Raw genomic sequence first — 6,092 nt, 5'->3', positions numbered from 1 at the left:
TGTTTCATCATATTTAAAGAAAACATTTATTAGAAGAAACATTGTATACTTGCTTAGCATCCTGACCTGAGCAATATTCATTGTTTCATGCATCACATAATGTGCTGAGAAAACATTTATATATCAATAATTTTTAATCATACAAAGCATATCGTGCTTAGCTCCTTGACCTAAGCAACATTCATTATGCAATAATCACTTCATCTGTATATGTGCTTAGCTTCCAGACTTAAGAGACGTTCAAGATCGTTTCTTTACACCATATACGATGCTTAGCTCAATGACCTAAGTTCATTCATCGTGTAACATGATGTAATTGTACTTAGCCTCCTAGCCTAAGGACATGCATCATGCATACATTCCTTTCAAGAAAAGCAATTCAATCCATGCGATTCATTTTGTCTTGCTCAACGAAGAAGTTCAAAACTCTTTCCCTTTCTCATAACTTCTCTTTTGGGGAAATTAAAAAACTTTTTCAAAATTTTCTCATCGAGGGAAGTTCAAAAATAAAATTTAAATTTTCACATCTTTATTTTTCGGGAGAAATTCGGTACCCTCCACTCATGACAAAAACTGACGGAATTTTTTTGCTTTTGCATCTTCGTTTTCTTGTGTCTGCACACACACATATACACACACACACTCACAAGTCATACACATGTCATGTCACATCAAGTCAAACTTGGTCAAGTCAGTGGTCAAGCCAATCACAATATATACGAGTCCGTTGGTAAATTTATTTTTGCAGGTCTCATCTACAGCCCACGTTTAGGGACAAGCGAACCAACTACAACCCACGTCTGGGGACAAGCGGACCATCTACAGCCGACGTCCGAGGACAAGTGGACCATCTACAGCCCACGTTCGGGGACAAGCGGACCATCTACAGCCCACGTCCGGGGACAAACGCACCATCTACAGCCCACGTTTAGGGACAGGAAAACCATCTACAACCCACGTTCGGGGACAAGCGAACCATTTACAGCCCACGTTCGGGGACAAGAAAACCAACTACAGCCCACGTCCGGGGACAAGCGGACCATCTACAACCCACGTTCGGGGACAATCAAACCACCAACATTTCATGACGCAAGGTTCTCAATACATAGAGACTTGCAATCTCATCATCTGTCGACTTTCCTCAAGCATGGAAAGTATTATCTGGTGGATTTCTTCAAGCATAGAAAACCGCCAAATTCCTTTGTCGGCATTCCTCAAGCATGGAAAGTATTATCGCCATGGAAAGTATTTCAAAAAAATGTCATTCGGTGGATTCCTTCAAGCATAGGAAGCTACCAAGCTCATTTGCCACCGATACACTGGTGTTAGATAAGCATTCTATCCCTTTACTCTTTTTTTTGTACAACTAACATTTTTCTGCAGGTATCAGCGTATACAGAGTAATTTAGGATCGCAGAACGTCTTAAATCATTCTCCGTCCCTATCGACTACTTTGACTATCGTTTTCAAAACTAACGTTTCTATAAACTCAGTCAAAGTGGGGGCTTCTGTAGACACCTAAAAATGTCTCCCCAAAATCAAACACGATGATGAACACCTTTCACCGCCATTATTGGCCGGGTTAAGTATTTAATACTTAGAGTGCTTAAATCCATCTTCTATCCAATATATTTCATGAACCAATCCAATTTCTAGCTCATTTCCCTAAACCATAACCTATTTTCCACTTTTCATGTCCACATCGCAAAACCGAGAGAAACTGATTTGATGGATATATAATTTTAATCAAATTATAACTTTGTTGGATATGCCTTGAAAATAGATTTCCAACCATATATCATAAGCCCAACTCCGAACTATAACGTAAAAGATATGAGCAAAACACTAAACTCGGCCCAAAACCGACACCCTTCCACTAAAGCTGCTTTATCTTAAAATCTAAAAATGATTTTGACCTAATTATAATTTTTTTGGAAAGTAAACTTGATAATCTTTCCAATGATATATTATATGCCTTATTCCGAGTTACGGATCTAAAGGTACGATGATTTTAAAAACAGGTAAAAACCGGAACTACCGTGCAAACAACATAATTGCCGCATCGCGGGAAAGATTGACGTGGCACGGGGCTTTGTACCGTGTCACGGCAGTCTGTACCATTTCGCGGTACACATACCGTGACACGATACTTTTCCGCGCCATCTACATGCTTATTTCATCGTGACACGTTGTATTTTACCGAGCCGCGGTGGACATTGTCATGTCACAGTGGGCATTTCCGTGTCGTGGTATTCTTTGTCGTGTCGCGGTACACATACCGTGACATGGTATTTTCTCGTGTCTTTTCCGCGTAAACCCTTCATGCGCTGTCACTTCCCGTAGGTCAAATATGTCCCACGTCACACTAATTTCCCCCGTGACACGGTAGAATCTGCTGGTCGCGGTGGAATCTACCGTGTAGCGGTAACCTTTTTTAGGGTTCCGTATTTCCCGTGTTTTATCCACTTTATTTTTTCACGCCAAACCCCCCCGCGTCACAAAACTGTTCCCCGTGTCACAGTAGGTTCTACCATGTCGTGGTGGAATCTGTCCTGTCACGGTAGGGTTTTAGGGTTTTTATCCATTTTTTTAGGGTTCCGTGTGTTCCCTACTCATTTTCCCTATAAAACCCCCCTCCTCTCTACAGTTCAGGGCACCAAAAGTCATTATATTCTCCCTCTTTAACCTAATTTCTAGCCTCCTTAATCTTCCATAATAATTCCCCTAAGCGCTCCAAAGAGTCCATACTTAACCCGAGGTTCCGTCCTTAAACCAAGGCGTGAAAGTTACAAATAACTGAGGGTTTGGACCAAATCAACTCTACTTTTAATTTAATTTAATTTCCATTTTATTTATATTTTTATTGAAGTTACTAACAATTTATTCATGATGTAGCAATTTAAAGGAACGCGCGGAATGTGAGTAATTAATTAATTTAATTACTTTTTTTTATATTGCTAGTATCATGATTGGGTTATTTTATATTTGATTTGACTAACGCTATTATTGTTAAATTGCTTCCAATATTAATATTTATTCGATTGTTATTATGATCACCATATTACATGTTTAAAGGAAATATATAATTGAAAATCATGCCTAATAAGATAATTTGGACAACCGGTTTAGGTTCCTTTTAATCTTGTTGTTTAATCAAGTGATCACAATATACTAGAATTATATGTTGCATTAATATTCAACCAATTTAGGGTAATAATAGTTTGGAGCAAATTGAATATTTTTTTGTATGTCTTTGAGATCATAGGAATCACTTTTCACTAGAAGAATCGCGTAGAGGCCAATACGGGCAAATGTGACTCCATGACTCACTTCGTACCATCATCCCCGATCCTCCTTTCGTGGTTCCGAACCATATGGAGTAAGTAATCTCATGGATTATGAATGGGGTGTAACCTTCACGGGTCAATCGTTGTTGCCTGTCATTGTCCCTTATTCGTGGTTGCCTTAAATGATCCGTGAACGGTTTACAAGTTCCTTAAAACTTGTTGGCGGCTCCCTACTTTGCTTTATCCCTAATCGTTGTCCCTAATCTTAATGTCAATTCCCACTTTCTATGAGTGCCAAGCATATTCAGACATGCTTTTACGTAGGCGTACTTCGAATGACGCCTACAACTTCTAAGGTGCTTCAATGTGGATTATGGTGGCCAAACCTCTTTAAGAACACTTGGGAATTTGTCAAAAGTTGTGACCGATTCCAAAGGACTGAGAACATTTCAAGGAGAAATGAGATGCCCCCACAACCCATCCTTGAGTGGGAAATTTTCGCTGTTTGGGGAATAGATTTCATGGGTCCTTTTCCTTCTTCATATGGGAATCAATACATTCTTGTTGTCGTTGATTATGTGTCAAAATGGGTTGAAGCCATTGCTTCTTCAACAAATGACCTTAAGGTGGTAATGAAGTTGTTTAAAAAGATAATCTTCCCAAGGTTTGGCATTCCCAAGGCGGTTATAAGTGAAAATGGGTCTCATTTTGTGCACAGTGCTTTCCGGAAGATGTTGAAGAAACATGGGGTAAACTAACGTTTTGGGCTCCCTTACCATCCTCAAACTAGTGGGCAAGTTGAGGTGTCTAATCGTCAAATCAAGTTGATACTTGAGAAGACGGTTGCAAGAAATAGCATAAGCTTGATAATGCCTTATGGGCATATAGAACGACCTTTAGAATTCCTATCGGTACCACTCCTTACCGCTTGGTTTATGGTAAATCTTGCCATCTCCCGGTTGAGCTTGAGCATCGTACTCATTGGGCTATAAGAAGATCAATTTTGATTTTGCAAGTGCGGGTGAGCAACGTTGGTTAGATCTCCATGAATTGGAAGAGCTTCGTTTGGATGCTTATGATTGTGCTAGTTTGTATAAAGCTAGAGCTAAAGAGGTGCATGATAAGCTCATTGAGAAGAAGGAGTTCAATTTCGGAGATAAGGTGCTCCTTTACAATTCAAGAATGAGACTTTTTCCCGAAAAGTTGATGTCCCGTTGGACCGGTCCATTTGTTGTTCAAGAGGTCTTCCCGAATGGTCTATTGAAATTTCTCCTTTGGACCTCTCAAGGACTTTCAAGGTCAACGGTCATAGGCTTAAGCATTACTATGATTGAGTTTTTGTTGGTGTCATTCATGATATGACTCTCTTTGATCCACCTGAAGGGTAGAGAACGTCAAGATAATGACTTTAAACAAGCGCTTACCGGGAGGCAACCCGAGTTTCTAACCCTTTTCTTATTTTTCTTTGATTTTTTTTTATTTTCCTTTGATGCCTTTATTCTCTTTTAATCTTGTTTTCTATTGTGTTGTAAGTGGTTTTGATTTGATATCCAACAATTTTGGTGTCAATTTTGAGGTAGAAATGTCCAAATTCATGAGTTGGAAAAATGTGTAAGTATGAAGATTGTTGGGTTCTTATGGTGGGTTCATAAAATTCTAGTTTTGAACCCACTAAAATGGGGTTTTGCTACTGCCTATGTTGGTGTTTATCATCATCATAAATTGTGTGCCCACCGTTGTGCGCACTAAAAAAAGATAGAAGTTCATACCGAGGGAGGTGCGGGCGCGCACGAGGTAGGTGCGGCCGCGCACCCCCATGGTGCGGGCGCGCCCCTGCTCGTCTTCCCCCTCTTAAACCCCACTGTTTCTCTTTCCTTCTCTCTCTCTTACCTTACTTTCTCTCTCATGTTTTCTTTGGTTTTTTCTCAAGCATCATCTTCACCTCCATCATCATTTAGTCATTGAAATTTCATCAAAATTCATAATCATCTAGTTTATTATTGCTCTTAGTCTCAATTTTTGCACTTCCATGGTGATTTTCTCTCTCCTAAATTGAGATTTTTTGGTACTCTTTGATTGAAGTTTTGAGGTTTGCAATTTGGGATTGTTAGTGTGTAATAGTGCTCCTTGTTCCATTTCTTTGTTATTTCTCATCAATTAAAGGTATGATTTCTTTATTCTTATGATAAATTTTCTACCTTTATTGTTCATGGAGATTTGATTTGGTTTGGTACTACCCTTTTTAGCATACCCATGTTGCCTACTACTTGCTTCAATTGATTGTGTTGATGATGAATTGTTGATAAATATATGACTTTGTGGTGTTGATTTTGTTTGAGTTTATTGAAAATTTTGTCACTACCATTGTTGCATTTGTTATTTGGTGTTGTTGATTTGGTGATGATGATGTCCATAAGGGTTTGGATGGGATTATTTTGCATTTGTTATTCCCTTGATTATTTTGGTCCTTATGGGATAATAATAATAATAATAATAATAATAATAATAATAATAATAATAATAATAATAATAATAATAATATTCATAAATTATCATAAATTATAACAATTATAATCATAATCATGTTCATGTTAATATTAAAGCATAATAAACATAGCAAGATTCTAGGCATGATACTAACAAGATTAATAACAAACCCTAGCATGCCACTAAGCAATAAAAATCATATCTTTAACCCTAACATGATACTAACAATCATAAATATTAGGAAGAACATAGGAAGCATCGCAACAATCATATTTAATATTAAAAATACCCTAGACATGGTACTAGGAATATCATAAT

The sequence above is a fragment of the Chenopodium quinoa genome, unplaced genomic scaffold, assembly GCF_001683475.1.
Source record: "Chenopodium quinoa cultivar QQ74 unplaced genomic scaffold, ASM168347v1, whole genome shotgun sequence".
Taxonomy (NCBI): Eukaryota; Viridiplantae; Streptophyta; class Magnoliopsida; order Caryophyllales; family Amaranthaceae; genus Chenopodium; species Chenopodium quinoa.
This window is presented reverse-complemented; position numbering follows the sequence as displayed.